Source organism: Trichechus manatus, unplaced genomic scaffold (assembly GCF_000243295.1).
Source record: "Trichechus manatus latirostris isolate Lorelei unplaced genomic scaffold, TriManLat1.0 scaffold00065, whole genome shotgun sequence".
In the NCBI taxonomy this organism is placed as follows: Eukaryota; Metazoa; Chordata; class Mammalia; order Sirenia; family Trichechidae; genus Trichechus; species Trichechus manatus.
The window spans coordinates 10,987,930-11,008,807 of NW_004444001.1; the positions used below are offsets into that span (position 1 = coordinate 10,987,930).

Here is a 20,878-nt window from a genome sequence, read left to right on the forward strand (position 1 = left end):
CAAAGTGGGATGCAGAACATTTTCTTAATAAACTTTGTTATGTCAATTGACCTAGATGTCCCCTGAAACCATGGTCCCCAGGCCCCCACCCGATACTCTCTGTGCCTTGAAGTGTTCGGTTGTATTCAGGAAACTTCTTAGCTTTGATTTAATCCAGTTATGCTGACTTCCCCTGTAGTGTGTGCTGTCCTTCCCTTCACCTAAGATAGACGAGTCTATTCTAATAATGTTTAACAAAATGTTCTTTCTACCAATTCATTTTTTATAACTAGAACTGCATGTCACATAAACTGCTGACTTCTATAAATGGTTTTCAGAGTTCCATTCCTTTCTATCATTTTAGTTCATTTAGGCCTTCAACACAGGCCATCAGCATTTTTCACTATAAAAGCCTCTGTTCCCTCCAATACATCCTCCACATGGCTGTCAGACAGATCATTCTAAACCATGTCACATCATGTCACTTCTTGTTGTTAGCTGCTGTGGAGTCAGCTCCGAGTCATGGTGTCCTCTGAATGAAAGAACAAAACACTGCCTGGTCCTACACCATCCTCACAATTGTTGCTATGTTTGAGCCTATTTTTGCAGTTACTGTGTCAGTCCATCCCATGGAAGGTTTCCCTCATTTTCACTGACCCTCTTCTTTACCAAGCATGATGCCCTTTTCTAATAATTGGTGTGTTTCCTGAAGACTTGCCCAAAGTATGTAAGACAAAGTCTCACCATCATTGCTTCTAAGGAGCATTCTGGCTGCATTTCCTTCAAAACTGATTCCAGAAGGTTTTCACTGGCTAATTTTCCAAAGTAGGTCACCAGACCCTTCCTCCTAGTCTGCCTTAGTCTGGAAACTCTACTGAAACCATGAGTGACAGGTATTTGAAATACCGGTGGCATAGCTTCCAGCATCATAGCAATACACAAGTCACCACAGTACCACAAACTGACAGACAGGTATGCAGTAACAGTTCCCCTTAGTTTAACACAAGGTTTAATCTACTTAATAGTTTAATAAGAAAAGAAGGTCCTTCATGATTACTAGTTCCTACCTACCTCTCCAGACTCTTCTCCAGCCCTTGTCCCAGCTATCTTCAAAATGACTGTGATTCTCAAAATGTTGCATGTTGTTCTGTGCTATCTCTGTACACTTTTCCTTTCTGGAATCCCCTCTTCCCGCCCTTCTCCCACGGCTGAGTCAATTACTACCAGTCTTTCAAATTCACTAAGTTTCACCAATTCTGAGTAACTTTCACTGAACGTTCAAGTCAGATTTAAACTACCCCTTCCTACTCTTCCCTAGAATCATACTCATACTTTTGTCATACTATTTACACACAGTATCATACTCATTTTCTTATTTATGTGTTCGTAGCTCTGCTCCTTCAGTATGCATTCGTGTGACTTGTTAACTATGCCTTATTCAACCCTGTAGTCCCAGCACTAACACAAAGCCCAGTGCATAGCAGGTGTTCAATAAATGCTTTGGGAATAAATGAATGAATGATAACAAACTTTTGAGTTCTATATTTCAAGAGACATTGCTACATATAAAATTATTGTTTAAAAACGTTCTTTTTGACACTTTTGGTAACAAGCTTTATAAAAATTATATGCAGTAAATGATAACCAAATAGCAATCCTGCAGTATATACCAATTATACCAAATAATCCATAAACTCTTTCAGAAATATACCACCTTTAGGATTCTCGGTCCTTTTCAAAAATTGGATTTTACAGCTAAAAAGGACAAGAGGCCTTGACATTTAAAATACTAGCAAGACAAAGCAAAACATAAAACTGCAAGAATTTATGATTAGGCAAGTTTTTATTCCTCAGAAGTTAACTTTTCTGCTAAACGAACATTACAACTTCTAAGTGCCAATTTTTTTTTTTTTTTTTTAATTTGTTAATATTGGATAAAAAATCTTCCTGGCCTTTTTTCCACAGTGCTGATGAGTGGGTTCAAACCACCAACCTTTAGGTTAACAGTTGAGTCCAAACCATTTGCGCCAAGGGACCTTACATAAATATTAAATATTTCTTTTTCAAAGTATGTTTAACAACCTGTCCCTCCTAACTACTAGTTTATTAAATTTCTACCACACAGTGATACCTTTTAAAATCTATTAAGATAGACAGGACAACCCACCCTCACAGTAAACAATGCTGGATGATTTTTTTTTTTTTTAAGTCTCTGTATATTAATTTTTTCCTGTTTCTCCCGCCCAGAAAGGCTATCCTTCTTGCTATTTACAACAGCTTATGTGTCTATTTGATAACTAAATATGGGGAGAGGCTGTGAAAACAACGTTAGAACATTATCATAAATGAGACCAGAGTTACAGGATAGGAGGAAGAACACTGGAAGATTTCTCCTCCATGACTACATTATATGAGACTATATGAGATTAAATAATTATTTTTTAACCATCTGATCCTTAGTTATGTTTCTAATAACTGGAATTGCTTAAAAAATGATCATGGATAAAATAAAGTGTACAATAATAAGAACTGTAAAAGCTTTTGTTTAAAACCATGTCATTTATATTTACCTTATTTATTTAAAACATTAAATAATAATACACTAAAGGTCTGAACTTCAGATCAAAATATGGGTTCATGCACTCTTTAGCAATGAAGATACATAAAGATGGTAACTTTTCCTATTCTGTTTTTTGAAACATCATCACCATCAAATCATACTCAAAGCCTACATAATATAGAGGAATTCTCAGAAAACTACTTTGTATACTATGTCCAATAGCAGGTACAATGAATGTTTCTGGAGATTAGTAACAAAAATAATTCATTCCTTTTCTACTCAAAATGAAATTTAAATATTGATGAAAGAAAGGTAAAATAGCTAATCATAATCACTACCAAGACTTCACTGGGTTTAATACTCAAGCATTCTGAAAGATGAAACATTTCTATGGACGAGGGGTACAGAAACCTTAGCATCTTTTTTTATTAGTAATAACGAATGACTAAATTAAATATTGAGATTTACAATAATTTTAAGATGTTATAATCAAGATTATGATAATCTGAAGATGAATTATGATCAAGATTATTTATTTGGATTTCTCTTATTTCAAAGGATTCTGGAGTACCTTATAAAACTATACACAATACATAATCAAGATGAAGTTGCCCTATTCAACAGATGTACCACAGACAGATATTTCACATAATAATAACTATAAAAATGATTTTGTAAATAGTTTAAAAAAAGAATTCCATTATAATACATAAATAAGAAATTTGATCATTATTTCAAAGCATTCTTGGCTGTTCTATTGAAGAGGACATCCACTGGGCCACAAAGTTCTGCCAAGTATGGCAGGCCAGCTGCCTGTTTTTGTAAATAATGTTTTACTGGAACACATCCATACCCATTCATTTACTTACGGTTTATGGCTGCTTTCAGACTACAACGGCAGAGTTGAGTAGTCACAATGGAGATCCACTGGCCTGCAAACTGAAAATATTTACTATCTGGTCCTTTACAGGAAAAGTGTACTGACCCCAGGTAGGGTATTAACTAGTGTAACACAAATTCAGAATTAATAGTTTGCAGAGACAGATGCTGGCTTCTGTTAAAATACTTCTTGAAAGAGTAAATTTACAAGTTAGACGTATTTAGTTATGTGAATAAAAATTTTAAGACTTTTTATATACTTTGGAAGCTATATCCTCTAAAAATCTCTAGCTTATTGGTCTAGCCTGAGTTACTATAATGCAAACTTGAAATTTTGAAAGTTAGTGTTTTCAATAATATTTTATCACCTCCAATTTATATATAACCAAAACTAAACCAAACCCACTGCCGTCAAGTTGATTCCGACTCATAGTGACCCTACAGGATAGAGTAGAACTGCCCCGTAGGATTTACAAGGCTGTAAATCTTTACAGAAGCAGACTGCCACATCTTTCTCCTACAGACCGGCTGGTGAGTTCGAACCACCAACCTTTTGGTTAGCAGCCAAGCACTTTAACTGCTGCACTACCAGGGAGCCTTAATTTATATATGCCATCCACAGATCTGTAAGAATTAGTTATGTTTTACTATGAATATTTAAATTTAAAAAATAAAGCCATAAACTAAAATCTAAAACTTCTATGTAAAAGCCAAGATATTCATATTCATTCATTTTTTAGAATTTATTATGCATACATCAAATAAATTTTTCCAACTACTGATTTGATTTTAATCCACAGCAACGTTTTACCTTTCAGAATTCATTGTTTAAGTTGAAAGAACAGTAAAATGGCCACCTGTACATCCTTCACCTTGATTCACCAATTCTTAACACTCTGCCATATTTGTTTTATCTACAGACCTTTTCCTTTTTTTGAAAATTATTTGAAACTGTGGCTTCAGAACACTTCATCCCTATATAATTCACCATGCATCTCCTTTAAGAATAAGGATATTTTCCCAAATAAGCATAATATCAATATTATACCTAAGTAAGTCCCTGAGAGGTGCAAACTATTAATATGCTTGACTGCTAACCAAAACGTTGAAGGTTTGAGTCCACCCAGAGGCGGCTCAGAAGAAAGGCAAAAAGATCCATTCCAAAACACCTGCCATTGAAAACCTTACAGAGCACAGTTCTACTCTCACACACATGGAGCTGCCATGAGTCAAAATCAACAGCAACTGGTTACTGGTTAATTTAATAAATATTCCATAGTATCATCAATTTCTAGTTAATATTCAAGTTTCCTCAAATATCCTAAAAATGACTTTTGTAGCTTTTTATTTCAATCTAGCATCCACGAAGGTTCACATACAAGGCCAATTTCTTAAGAGGCAAAGAAGCAAATCTTTCTTTAAACAATCTATTTGTGTGTACTATGTTCTCTCTTCTTTCCATAAATTTGTTCTCAGGAAAAGCTATAGAAACACAATTTCCCTAGTACTTTCCTGCCAAAACCATTCAGCAATGGAAGGGTATTGCGATAACAGCAAGGGGAAAATTGGATTTAAAATTCTATGTAGATTCTATTTTCACAATGAAACTGTCTACAAAGAAACCATATTGTTAACTGGTTAAAATTTATTATAAATATATAGCTAAGCAATATTCACTAGTAACCAAGGGAAAAGTCTTGTGACTAATTACCTGCCAGAACTCAAGATCTTTAACATTGTCCTCCCTAATAGCGCAATAAGAATCATAAATAATTATCCAAATAGATCATTTAATAAAAAGAAACAATTAACATTTTATAAAATTCTAAAGAGTGTTCTCTACCAGTCACTAAAAAAGCCAGTTTTAGAAGACTGAAAATACTCTTTTTAAAATGTATAGTTAATTTTATAATTTTCTAAACTGAATAAAGTTTTAATCATCTCATAAAAAGACTGGATAATTTGCATATTATGCCTATATAGTAAGAACTGACTTCTTAGGTAATTTGTTTCGATGCTTACAAGCTTCTACTAAAGCTTAAAACTTAATTTCTGAACAATGCTTTATTGTACCACTATCATAAAAAATATACATCTGAATGACAAGAACTGCAATTTTTCTTCTTAATATTAATGTAATTAAAGTATATGAACATTTATAACATTTTTTCCTAACTTCTTTAATCTTAAACTTAAAATTGGACCAATTTTTCACTGCTAAGTTGTCTGGGAAACTGAGCTTTCCAACAGGAATACTGTCAGATTTATAAAAACAAAAAGATCAGTATTCTAGTGCTTCATTTTCAATATATTTTCTATATTGTTAATTATGGCTGAACTCGGAGTATTTTCTAGTGTAAAGTATACACAGGCTTAACCAATGGAGAACTAAATCTGCAACTGCCTTTACTGAAACCAATGAAAAATCTATACACAGCAATGAAACTGGCATGCAAGTAAAAGAGCTGTCAAGACATGTATTTCCTAAAAATAAGCCTACAATAACTATTTTAAAGGCTGTGTGTGGTCTCACCCATATATTTTGGCAAGATGCACTTTCTCCGACCACAGCTAGATTCATCCAAAAGCAGTGGCACTGGAGAGCCTCTGTCTCACCTGTCAAAGTTGAAGAACGTTGTTCCACAGACCACCATGAGTCCATGGAGAAAAGCCACAGTGCTACAGCTGTTATTGATAAGCAGTCTCTAACTAAAGGAGAAAATATTTCAAACAATTAAGCAAATCATCCTTAATAGAGATATAGACAATGATATTCATGTTGAAGCATCAGATGGCAAATACCATGGCAGTTTTGAAATAAAACATTGATAGTTTATATATTGGACTATGCAGAGGGAATCTTTCATAAGCAACACTAGTGTACAGTCTTTTCTTCCTTTGATAAAATTTCTATGCATTATTTATCAGTTCAAAAACTCTATTATAATGTTCCCTTATTTAAACCTCAAAAACTATAAATTCATCTAAATTGCTAAGGTACTAAATTCATCAAAACTACTGAAGTCCGACAGTTAAGAGCACAGTACATTAAAGATTTATCAATAGAAAGCCTAAACATATTGAAACCTGATTTTTTAGAAGATGCCCTAGTATCTTTTTCAACCACATTACAAAAGCAGTTCAGATTTTTGCTTTAGACTAACCTCCCTACAGTAAAGCACATGAACTGACTGGGTAAATGATAGGTAAGTTAACGTAAGTAAAAAGAGCAAGAAAATAAATTACTTTGAAAAGAAATACGCCTCAGAGGACAATTCAAGCCTCCTCTCCCCCAAACCTGGCAACAAAAGACAACTTAAAATGTAAAGAAATACTGCACCTGGCTATGTGAAAAGTCTGGATAATCACAATGAATACCTCGAAATTTAATTTATTTTTCCTACTAGATGACTAACCCCATTTAATACCGAAACAACGCAACTGAAAAAGAGTGGTGCCCTTTTGTTCCTTTTCCAGGAGTTAATACCCAAAAACGTTCTCCTTATGAAACAGTTTTCCCTACAACCAAGTCCCATAGCACAAACTCTGAGACAAAGTTTCGGTGCAGCTCCAATGTACTATGATGTCCCAGTTTCATTTACTACATTCTGTAAGTAAAAAAGTTCTAAAAAGATTAGTTTCACTTTTCCCTAGATGTATTTAGTACCATTAACTAGCATAGTTGGGATATTATTTTTCTTTGGTTTTGTCAGTAGCATGTTTGATATAAATTTTATTAAGTGGTAGTGTATGTAACATTGCATTGTGGGTAGTAGTTTCCTGCTTTAGCCTAGCCACATCCTCAGCTGTCATATGAGCATGTTTCCCATATTTTGTGCAAGTTCTCGCCTTTTTTTTCTACTTGCGGAAATAACAGCATTAGAAGATGAATTGTTCCAATAATTATAAGAAACATAAATTACTTCTACGGCTACATTAAACAAGTATGGATCACTCTGTGCTTCAAAGTATAGTCAGAGAAAAAAGAAACAAAAACTAATCCTCATAATTAAAGTGTTAATGACACATGAAACAATGTGCTAATGTAAAATAACATAAAGGAAAGACTCAAGGAACAAGTGAAAACAATTAAAAGAAACAAAATCTCTGTAGTCAGATGCCAACACAATGCCTACACATGCCTAACAAATGAGGTATAATATATCAGAATATAACAATAATTTGCAATGAATGTTATGAGCTTCTAACCTGCCAGGTATTCCTTAGGACCGATTAATGTCAATATCCCTCACTAGAATTTTAAGAATCTACTTTGAGACTTTATGAAAATGTCAGAGAAAAGAGAAACCAAAAAAAAAAAAAGAAAGAAAAGGCCGAAGTACAGTGAGGTGGAGAGAGAGGAGAGAGAGAAAGTTAGTTTAGTATTTTCTCTTTTGGCATCCAATTTCCACATAATCTCACATTTATACAGATAGCTGCTAATATTAACCAAGTCAAGTTGTTCAAACAACCCAGGAAATGGTGGTGCTTTGGGTTTTAAAAATTTAATTAAACTAAAATAAAAACAAAAAATGCTCTCATTATAAAAAGTACTACAAAATATTACCCCATATACAAACACCACCACACACGTGTGTATACAGTTGTGTACACAGATATATACCTCATTAAAATAAGGAAATGCAATTAATCTCATAATCATAATTTAAAATATTAATCAAACTATACATATTTTACTAATATAAAAAATTTACAAGTCATCAATATAAGGCCCAATAAATGCTATGTAAGTTTGAGCTGCTAGATATCAAATAAAAAAATATAAAAAATAAATTGTCACATACCAAGTTTAAACAAAAATTAAGAAAGTCTTTTGCTAAAACCTCATAATCAGTGAGAACACTTTAAGCCACATTAGGACTTCTATAGTTTATAAAATTCCCACATCAAGGGTCTTGCTCCTATTGTTTTCAATTAAAATAGACTGGTGACAAACAGAACTCTAACACAATCCTAAAAAAAAAAAAAAAGCACAGAAATGAGAACCATATTGATAAAGTAGCATATTAAAATATTATCATTAGTTCAAAAAAAAAATCCAAATGGTAACAATGAAGACATATGTAGCATTTAAAGCAATTTATGTTATATTATGTGTAAACATTTTGGTATCTTAAAAAGTTCAACCAATTCTGATAATTTTTATTAAATACAAGGTAATGGGGAGGCAAGATACTAACTTCTTGACTTTTTGCAATTTGACTTCAGGTTCAAAGCTATATTTCATTTCCGTGACATTAAAGAACATAATTTACACAGTAGACCTAAACTTGCTACTTACTTAAACATAAGCAGATATTAACATATCTCCAGCAGGATGAAGTTTTGAAGGTCTTAAAAAACAAACAAACAAAAAAAGCCCTGTGGTTTCCATTTGTGATTATAAACATGATATAAATCTATAATCAAGAGCTTTACTTGCACATTGGCTTTTCTGAATCAATCTCTCTTCATCACATGTAATAAGCTATTTCGAATGAAACAAACTGTCAATTATCAAATGTGTACCAGTTATCAGTGTTGTTTTAAAAATTTTACCACAAAAAAAGATACATTTTCAATTTAGGGAAAAAAAATTAAGTGTGGATAATAAACATGCAAACTTTAAAGCACATCATGTCGCTTTCTCCTGCCAGAATGTGATCGGCCTCATGCAAGACAAAGGAAAGGACCTATTAAACAATATCTACTAAACTCTTATGCATTAAGAGTGATGATTCTGACCCAAAGATTATGTGCAGGAGGGTAACCTGCAATAAGAGAACAAGTAATTAGAAGGCACATAGATGTTAAAAATTACTCCAATTTTCATGGACCAAAGTATACATGAGACAAAAAAATTAAGGAAGCGAACACTCAGCAAAAAGTTGGGGTTGCCTGAATGTCAGAGAACCCTGATGCAGAAACAAAAACCTCATTCTAAAAGAAGAAAACCATTTACTTATTAAACTACAGCTGTTACCCAAAATTTTCAGTTGCCTCACTCTCCTATTATATGTGCAAAAGAGTTTATGCTACTGTATGTGAAGAGTTTAAACTTCCATAAATTATTATGAACAAAACCCTTCTTTTATTTACTTTAGATATTAATTAGATATATAGATCATACCAGCGCACCTTATTTATGAAATAGAATAACCAAATAATTTATTTTCTCCCTTTTATATGAATGTGTGTTAAATGAAAATTTTTACTTCTCAATTTAAAACCTCATTATACACAAAATAAGCATGATAAATAAGTGCTTAAAATAAACCATTAAAACGTATGAAAAAGCTCTGGACATTTGAATAAAAGATTAAAATTATTCCTGTGTCCTCCCAGCATGCTTTGGACAAGTCAAAATTTTTTGTAAAGAAATTTATGGACATATTTTTCCAGTTATCTAATATAAGCCAACAGCAGACAGTGAACTGTGCTAGGAACACCACATGCAGGGATATTTAGCTCTAACACCCTCCTAAGTATTTCCCCACCCCTTATCCCATTGTACACACCAAAAAAATGTTTTGAAATTCACTGTCTCCGCCCACCGTCCAAGTCACTGACTTCACGCCACTCCTAGTTACTATCACACTAGGAAGAAGTCTAACAACCGAACACATGCAAATTCAGAGTGGCATGGATAAATGGCAAAAAATGCCTAGAAAATTGGTGTGTTTGGCTTTACAATTTTTGTTGAAAAATACCCCCTCACTCCCAACTGATGAAAACAGGAAGCCCTATTCATAAATATAAATTTCACTGCCTATGATATACAATCATCCTAATAAGAAAATGAGTTCTATACATACATGTCCAAAGGGGCAAAAAAGGAGATAGTTTCCCAAAGATGTTTCCAATTTTCTTCTGAATCAGAATTAGCAAATCGAGATGACTAACATACTCTGTCTGTGTGCATTATTCCTCACTACACACAGCATTTTGTAATTTATTTCAAAGCTTCTATTATAAACAAAAAATACAGCTTCTCTTAACCCACTCCATCCTGAGCATATGAAGTCTAACAATGAACAATCTAAGATACAATATAAGTATTTTACTTTATATATGTGTAAGATTTGCTATCAAAGCCTCTGTTAAAGCAAATGGCAAAATAAACTGAAGAATTCTACAAAATGAATGCATTTCCTTGAAAGATAATAATTATACTATAAGCATAAAGAAAACTAAGATTCATTCAATAAACTATGTTACGATTCTTGCCATTCATTTTCATAAGACTCTCAAACTGGTCATGATATGAAAGTATACGTGATGTTACATTTAATCTTTATTGTAGAGAGGCTGCCATCTCATACTGATAATCCATAAGCTAGACAGACATGAGTTAATATTTGTAAAGGTATCTCCAGACTAACACTTTCATGACAGCCAATTACAGTCCAGCCCAGCAAGCAGTTTGCAACCAGACCTTAAGAAAGGTAAACCTTTTTTTACAATGAGTTACAGATTCACAAGTTTAAGAAGAAAAACAGAAGGAATCCAGCCACCCAGCAAATACGAAGCAGACCCCAGAATGTGATACAATCCAAAGATGTAAATTATTGTAAATCATCACTGTTGTTCAGAATTTCACACAGCCACTTGAGCCAAATTTTGCTCCCTTTTCCACAGACACAATAATAAACTAAGAGGAGGAGGCAAAAAAAGGAGGGGGGGCGGTGGTAGGGTGGTAGGAAGGAGAAAGAACAGAGTTCTGCTCTACAGATGCTTAACCTTACAGGAGTTTGGGCTCCTTCAGCATTTGTATTCTATCCAAATCCTCATGAGTCACAAAAATTAAAAAGCTATATCCTTCTGGATGCCAGGAAGGGCCTTACCACAAGCCTTTTGTCAGAGAGAGAGAGAAAGAGAGCAAGAGCAAGGGGGAAAAGCCACAGTGGTAGGCAGTCCCACTTTACTTTGAGTACTGTGAGGTCACAAACCACATGATTCTGTCTCTCCAGTAATAGTGCTTGCAAAAAAAGGAGTTTTAAAGCTTTTGCTTTTTTGGATTGTGTGAATGCTTCATTCGCCTCACAAACAACCACAGAACCACAAGTGCGGTGCAAACTTTCTCCAGGAGGACAGCAAGAAGTCTCTGGTTTTTAAATGGTTAATCTCCGCAGGTCACTACCAGCCACCGAGACCAACAGAGTCAGTGAGTGCTCTCAAACCACAGTCTATGCAGTAATAGTAGGTCCTTCAAATATTTGCTCATTCTTTTTGTTTTGTTTCCCTGCTTTTCACATGTTACCAGCGACATAATTTCTTGACAGAAAAAAATAAATAGAAAAAGTCTATGTACTCCAGGCATACTGTAAAACTAAAACAAGATTTGGGTATGGTTTGTATTTTCAGTTTAAGGCTGCAAGCAGTATTTACAACAGAGGGTACAAGTTCTATCTGAAAAAAAAAGGAGGGACTATGGCATCAAACAGCCTCTTCAGCACAGTGACACCATGTCAGCAAAACTTCTTTTGGGGTAAGTGTTATCATATTTTAAAATACTATAAGAGATGAACCTGTTAAACATAAAGCTACGTGTGTTAGATAAAGTGCTAGCTCGTCAAGATAACAGTATATTAAAGATCATAATAATGCTGTATTGTTGCACTAAAATATTGAAAGATGAAATTGCTATATATATTTGCATTTGGCATCTGCCACTTATCTAATTCTCGGCGTAATGACTTGAAATATACAAAAATAAATTATTTTGCATTAATCAAAATGTTTTCTAGAGTTATGGAAATGAGAATGCTAAAACAGGAAAAAGAAACAGCTTAATATTCCCTTCAACGTTCACTGGAATAAAATTAGACACTAAATTAATCAAAGTGTTATAGATTATTGACTCCAGCGGTTCCCAATATTTCAGCAAACTTCAAAAAGGAAGCAATTTTACAAAATAACAGACCACAGAATTATCCCAACATTATGCTCTACCATGCAAAACAGAAATAAGCCTACAGTTAACATTTGAACCAACTCAACTAAAAGAAATCTATTTATTATTTTAAACTGCTTTGTAAGTTATCTGCACAAGTCTATTTCTAAACAACTTCATAAAACTGAAGCATATATTCAACCAAAATAAAATTACAGGTATATAATAACCATTTTTAAAAGATCTTTACAGTTGCCTAGAATATTAAAAAGTTCACAGAAGTCTTTAAAAAATTCCATGCAATTGTATTTTCTATATAATTTTATTTTTACATCTAGACACTATTATCCATATGTAGAACTTGTTATAAACACAAATATTGAAATGTCTAAGATTCTTTTAAACACATTCTTGGACCTACCAAGATGAATACCGTTTAGTCTCATGAAAAATAAAGCTCCGTAAGGATACCCTGCTTGATTTAAAAGAGCCATACCTATTAAATCAAGCTGGACTTTAAAAGAAAACATGCATAATATAATCCCTTAATACTTAATTTCAAGTTAGTGTTGACACAGATATGTAAACTACTCTAACATTCGTCAGCTGCCGTGGTATTATAGTAAAAATCTATAAACACTTACAAGATTTTCTTTATGATGTCCAACATGTTGCAACTATAAGGCAAGTTTTTTAAATTTTCTTATATCCTTTAAAATAAATCCCTTTGCTGTGTATACCTATATTAACATTGCTTTGTAACTTACAACTAATGATTGGAGTTTCCTTTACTCCTCCTACCTCACACACATTTTAACTGGCTACTACTTGAGGATCAGTCTTAGTTTAGGTCAAAGAGAAATAATTAAATCTGAAGGGGAAAAAGAGTTTCTCTTAAACAGTGAGGAAGTATACTTTGTATATTACAAAAAATGTAAAATTACTGTAGTGACTCCCTCAATAGCTGTAAGTGGACCCCCTCAGTTATAATGCATACAATAATCACAAATTATTTTTTAAACGTAATGGTGGGTTTTAATCATTAATCTAAAAACTTTTGTATTAACAGAACATAAATACAACTAGACTGTACTGTACCCCATATTATAATTATAGATTATGCATGGGAATTTTTGCTCTTACTACCCAAGAGATGAGAGAAAAAAAAATGGTCAAAATTTTTATTATATAGAGATAACTTGAAACAGGCATATCAAGCAGTTACTTTTTAACAATATTACTGTTAAAAAGAAAACGAAAAAATAAATACATACTTTTCTAACTACATTGACAGCACCACAAGTTCCAGGGAATACTTCAGCACTAGAAGAAAAGCTATTAATACTGACAGAAAGAATACATTAAAATGTTCTTACATTTTCTATCAGGTCTTGTATTTCCCTGACATTCTTACTAACCATTTTTACATTAAGATTTCTGAAATTTGACCAAGCTTCTAAACAAGGCATAATAGTGAACTAAGTAGATAAAGATCATCTTCAATTCCATGCCATATTTTTGACTAAACATTGTAAGGAATCTTTCTTCTGAAAAGTGGATTTCACTCCCCCTCCTGACACCACAGCGCCTTAGAGCCTGGAGAGAAAACTTAACATGAACCCCCTACACCAAACTAATTACAGGTGGGCAAGGGACATACTATATAGGTTATCATCACATTGCAAACATTTTCCCATTCTATAACCTATTTGAAGTCTAAAACTTCACTTCAGGTTTTAAATTTTTATATGATAATGATAACCATCACCAATGAAATGTCAAAAGCATGTGCCCCAATTTTGTGAAACAGTTAACAAGAAAGTTTAGGCTTTTGCTAGGTGAGGGACAAAGCATACGTTGACTGATTGCCTCTCCTCAAACCTAATGAAGTGTGGTGGGTGGGTGGGTGGGTGTGTGTGTGTGTGCATGTGAGAGAGAGAGAAGAGACAGAATCTGTGTCCTTGCTCCTCCAGAATACCATTTACCTTGAATTAATCAAGAATTTTCAAAATCTGCGCTACTCAAAATCTGGTACTTATCAAAAACAAAACCTACAGAAAATGATAAATGTGACTCATTAGTTCTACAATTAAGAACTTACTTATGAAATGGTATCATGTAACTAATTAAATTTCTACATAAAATCTTTGTAACTGACCATAGTAACTGATTGAAAATGATGTGTGAACACTGATTTCCAAAACAACAGTTGTGGTCCATATTAATAACTTCATAATGTCAAGATTTAATAGTGACAAAGTGTCCTAACTTGCTTCTAAAATAAGAGTGCCAGATTCCAAAATCCAGGGAGAAGAATTAAAAAGCCAAGAATATAATAAGAAGGCCACTCTAACATATATTAAAAGCTAGAAATGTCAACGCAATTCCCAAAAACTTGTATTATAAATATTTTAACTTATAATAATCCTGATTTTATAAGAAAAATTGTTAAAGATTTTACTTTTAAATTTAAAAATATTTTATAATGTAAAAGATCTGAAATAAATCATAGGGGACAAAATCTTGTTAAGTCTGTGTGAATCTCCTGATAGTCTCTGTATCACAAGAAAGGCATGAAAGTCTTTAAATCACAAGGAGGGCGTGAAATATACATGATTACATTAAGATATATTTTAGCTCTTTTAAAAGAACAAAAATTAATCTATTCAATTACACCCTTCAACCTAATCACTGATAGTTTCACTTGTTTAAATCAGTCATGCTAAGCTAAATTCAGTAAGATAGAAATGTTCCAGTTTGTTAAAAGAACACTGAAATATTTGATGGTTAAATAAACTGCAGAGGGGGGAAAAGCTAACTCATTGAGGGCACTAAGATTTTATCAAACACACAGAATTAATCTTTATTGAATAGAACCATTCACAAATCAAAACTCACTGTACTTCAATACTTTCAAGCAGTGCTAATCAATTACAAACCTTTTCTAGTGCTTCAAAACTCATGTGCTTTCAATTTTATACACTGGTGGTCCTCAAGTACTGTACTGGGGCTGAGTTGAGACATTCTGTATCACAACTTTTTTTTTTTCCAACCAATATTCATCTCGAGGGTTTTTTTCCCCTCTCAAGAGCTGCTCACATGAAAACTGTGGTGATATTTTTATACTGTACTTCTTTGTTGAAGCAAAAGGTTAGGGGTTACCTAAATACCTCAACTGTATATACAAAAAAAGGAAAAGGTAAGTATTCATATAAAAAAATCCAATGGGACTGATTATTTATTTTTGCATTTCCTATGATTAATTGATGCACCCGTTCATACTGGAAAACTGATGGCAAAACATGGTAACATCTCAAATTCCTCTCCAAAGCATATAAATACCAATCTTCCATAACTTTTGATCCAGGATACTAAGATGTGACAACTCTAAGTCAATAGTGAAGTCATACAAAAGCTTCTCAAAAGCATAAAGACTACAAATGCTATAGCCTGGCAAAAGTCTTTTAGAGATATTTTTATATAAAGGGTTCAGTGGAACAGTCTACCTCTGCAGTGTCTTTTTAAAAATATTACACATACGGCCCAATACACAAATATTATCAACTCAGTGTAAAAAAAAAAAATCCTTCTTGCAAATACTAAAACTGTAAATGTAACAAAGCATATAACTATTTTTTCTAGTCACTTATCATGCCAGGCTTATTATTAAGCAGGTGCTAGCAAAATCAACGTAAATTTAAGCAGCGACAACCCAATAGGTAATCTTACTGCACAATTCTTTTTTTCCTATACCAATGAACTCTTCAACTTCCACTGAAGATAATATTCTGCCCAAAAAAACTTGTCATTTGATACACTCCATTAACAAGAATAACAATAAACTCCAATACTTAGTATTTTCTAAAGATGAAAATATTCTAAGTTGGCTGTCTAAAGTATACAGAAATTATTCATTGATACATGAAATATTTAATATTTTAAGATAATCTTTTTAGAAAAGAAAGTGTCACATAATGAAAATATATACCTTAATACAATTACTGCCATTCCAAAAAGATTATGGAATCCAGTGGACCCAGGATTATTTTATATATATTTTGATTTAATGTGTTAAATTAAAAAAAAAAAATGGGGAAATTCTATACCTTATTCAAAGAGTTTCCTTACTATATTTACCACAGTTGACCATAAGTTTTTTTGTCCATTCAACAGCAAACATACATAAAACAGACTACACATTTCCACATAACTATTTTAAGACCTGTATTGCAATTGAGAGTAAATGTTATTTTATTATATTGTATACAACCGCTTTACCTTATCTCAAATTCTTAGGAATGTTCTCCCCTTTATACTATTTACTAAGTATATAAGATTCAGGATTATGAATAGTGTTGGATGGATGTAAGCAACACCATATTAAACGTTTCAAGTTTTTTGTTATTGTTTAACAGCAGCTAAAATCTAAAACATTTTTTTTAAATAAAGATGCTTTCTTCTACTAACAAATAGAATCTTCATCATTTAACACAATGCAACAAATAATCGGAGCTATAAAATTAAATGGATCCTTTAAAGTCTAGTTGCTACATAAGCATTTAATACTTGCTGTGGAGAAAAAAAATCACACATTTAAATGCTCTATGTTCTTGTAATAGTCATAAATCCAACATCCAATATATAGCCAAAGACTAAAATCACCAACTATGATTTGGGCTCTTAAAAAGAGATGACAAATATTAGTTTACCTTGATAAACAAATTTTCCTTTTAAATCAATAGTGCAGAAAACAAGAAATTCTGCAACACACTGACATATTAAGCAAATATAATTTTCAATAATGTTTAAGATATTTTAAAATCATTATACTGATGTTAGAAAATTTACAAGGTTAATATTATTCTCAGAATATATTTAAGATTATTTTGACAGCTAAAGACTTATCTACACTATTTATACTGCCATCCTTTAAGAAAGTACATATGATTAGTGACATTTCTAACAAGGTGCAACTGAATAGCCTATGCAAGGCAAATAATTTTTTTAACCACAAAATCAAATTAATTTTATTTGACTTTTCAGTTAGTTTAGGCATTTTTACATCAATGGTCTCTACTGGAATTATCGCACCATCAACTATAAAAATATATTTACATAAAAGACTAAGTTAAAAATTCAAGAACTTAAATTACACATTTACAGGTTCCCCAAAAATTATATGAACCATGAGTGTGACAAACCATTATTTACATATTCCTATGGTCAGATATCTTACAACTAAACCCATTTTGTGGTTCAGTAAAAGAAAATATAGTAAAAGGAAAGAAACTAGCCAGATCGCAATAACAATCATCAGTAAGGTTTTGCAAACACACACACACACACATATATATACACACACACACACAGTCTTTCTTTGGAAAAATTAGGATAATGGTGTTGTGGTATTCCACAGAACTTTATATGGACATAGACACATATTTTTTATACAGAAACAAAATACATGCTATATATATTCAACTTAAATTTCTTCTGACTACCAGTCCAGCTTAAAATTTTTTATACACAGCATATATATATGTATGTGTGCGTGTGTACATACATACACATCAGTGACTACAGAACTTGGGATTATGATTCTAAACCAGCAAAGAAATGTAAATTAACTGAGGTAGTGTTTATAGCTCTTTTGTAAAGGACAATTAATTATTTTGCATGTGCACTAACACATAAATGTCAATTTATAAAACCAGTAACTGAGGTTAGGAAATTCAAGACTAAAATAAGCAAATACTATAGTTGTAAATGCCAAGGACATTGTTTTCCAGTTATAAACTTAAATAACGATAATTCCCATTTATAAACTTAAATAATGATAATTAAAAACTGACATCAGATGAGATAAATTATTATAGTTTACAAGAGCAAATATTAATGTAATTAATTTGCTAACATCTTCAGTTTATGGATATCGTTTCAAAGAAAAACTTGAGCTTGCAGCTTAACGGGTATATTTTCCATATATTCATCCATTGCCCATGTAACCTGGGTAAAAAAGTATAATTAAGCATTTTGTTCTTAATTTCTGATTGTTTAGTTTCTGTAATTTTTAAATTTCTCTACTTAACTTCCTAATTTAAAAGACTTCCAATTCCAGGTAAAAAGGAATCATTATTTCTGTCATGTGATTAAAAATTATTTAGATGACTCTAAACAAGGTAGATTCAGAAAAGGATCATTACATTTATCTTATTTTACTATGTAATAAACTTATATTTTACAATCAACATTCCAACCCATTGCACTTATTGTATCACTATAATTTGATCCTTGAAAACGGAGGCATGAGTGTCCAAAAGGTTCAGGGTGTAGACTCCTTTAATCAATAATTTTATTATAAGGTATTTTCATGTAAATCCAGCTCAGTTTTAAGAAAAATTATTTTTTGAAGAAAAGTAAATTTTCATTTTATTTCACATAATATTAAACTGCAAATACCTGCAACACTATTGTATCACCGAAAAAACTTTTATGCTGATGATCTATATGTCAATCATTATGTTTCCCATAAACTGGTAAATGTAAAGTTTGTAAGCATTTCATGCTAAGAGGCTAAACACACAATTCAAATACATTAAGACATTATGAGAGGATACCTATTAAAAAAAACTTCCATCAAGACAGTAGCATCCTAAGATAATGGGTACCAAAAGTAATCTAGAATGGTTAATTGTTACCTCTCATGAAAATCTGTAATGCTTTTAGGTAATTCAGCTGTTGACAAAATGCGGAAAAATCTTCTAGTGCTCTTACAAATATAAGGTTCAATATAAAAATGAACATATTTAAGAAGATAATCAATAAAGCAGATACAACTTACAGAGACAATGTAGTACATTTGCAAAGCAATGTAAACACAGGACAATGTAATCCAATCTTTAATCATTAATTCACCTTCTCTCCATAGTAGAAACTTCTCTTTTTCATATTACTATAAACTCCAGAGTTCAAAAAGAATTCTTTACATTCCCCCAGCTATTAAAACTAAACACACATACAGATACTCTTTCTTTATAATTTAGGAGCAAAACTTAATAATTTCAAAATTTTTTACCACTAATATTCACCTTGTTTTAAAAAAGTTATCTAAATTACATAGGAATGCTCAACATTGTCAGAATAATTTCATTCTTTATTTCAGTAGTAAAGATTTAACAATATATTCCCTTACAACATGCATAAGCATATATTACAAAATATTTTAGTGTGCCAATATAACTAGAGAAAACAAAGGAAAAGATTTTTTTAGTTATCATTCACAAGTACCCAGACGGAAAATTTAGAAGGCTTAATTTCAATTTCATATATAGTTTTATTTTCTAACTAAATCAAAATACATTGAGAGACACTTAAAAAAATAGCTTCAGTTTTTTAAAAAACCAAAATACTTGGCTTAAGTTGCTAAATTATTTCATTGCTGAATGGTTAAACAACTGTATATACGTTTATACATATAAACAAATTTTTACTGAGACACGCTTGAACCATTTTCTTGGCTATGAAATAAAATCATGGGCTCCAACAAATAACAAATTATTTCAATAAAGTATTTACAAAGTAATTATATACTACATGTACAAAAAGATAAAAGATTTTCTAATGAAACTACATTAATATATGTAACTCATAAAATTTCTACTTTAGTTTAAATCTTAATTCAGCTAAAAATATGGTCAATTCATTGCTTCCATGATCCAAAAATACTTAATACCTTCACTGTTGTTTAATGAAACCTTTAAGAAAAATCACCTACTCATTATTATAAGCTAACAAACATTTTTGGAAAAGTAGCTGTGAAAACAATATGACCTGAAAATTTACACATGAACTTAAAACTTACATACTTAAAACACATGAAATAAAAAGGGTAACGGCAAACAAATGTATAAAATGAAACTCTACCTAGCAACAACATCATACCGAGAAGCCACCCCTGAGCATAGACATATACAGATACTTATATCTATATATATACATGCTTTGTAATATAAACACTCAAACTGAAGCTTGCCTTTTGGACTGCTCAAATCAACAGAATAACATCCCAGTAACTACAGAATTTTCTCCTAAACTAGCAAGATTGAAAAGAATCACATGTAATTCCTAATTTTGCGATTATAATGGGTGATACTTTCCTTAATCATAAGACTATCCTTAACTATAAGACTACCATTTACTCTAAATTGGCTGGAAAGGCTTGCCCCTTGCATTTTGTCCTGTACGTACCTGCTCCTTATCAATTATGGTGTATCTTCAGCATTCGGAGAAAAGGAAAAAAAGGTTCAAAATTTTAACTGCGTATAAAATCATTAAATCAATACGGACAGGGTTACTTGAAAAATACTCTTTCTAGAAGGTCAGAAAACTTTTTAAGCTGATGCATCTACACATAGAAAGCAACTTTTAGTAAGTTCTTTTGCTACGCCATAATGATCTGCTCCAGAAACTCAAGGGTACCTAAAACAACGGACTACCTGTTCTAGCCATGCTTAGGAATGTGTCCAAATCATTTTTATTGATTTAACCTTTATAGGAATGCTACATAT

The 20,878-nt window shown here is 32.0% G+C and overlaps 1 protein-coding gene and 1 long non-coding RNA gene across 5 annotated transcripts in view; both read right to left on the reverse strand.

Annotated features, from left to right (window-relative positions):
• Positions 1-11,408, reverse strand: part of LOC111821112 (uncharacterized) — a 67,041-nt gene extending 55,633 nt beyond the window's left edge. The window contains exon 1 of the long non-coding RNA XR_002824584.1: positions 6,035-11,408. This is a non-coding gene — a long non-coding RNA (uncharacterized LOC111821112). The remainder of the gene's footprint in view (positions 1-6,034) is intronic.
• Positions 1-20,878, reverse strand: part of SUPT3H (SPT3 homolog, SAGA and STAGA complex component) — a 542,602-nt gene that overhangs the window by 481,050 nt on the left and 40,674 nt on the right. The window lies entirely within an intron of this gene.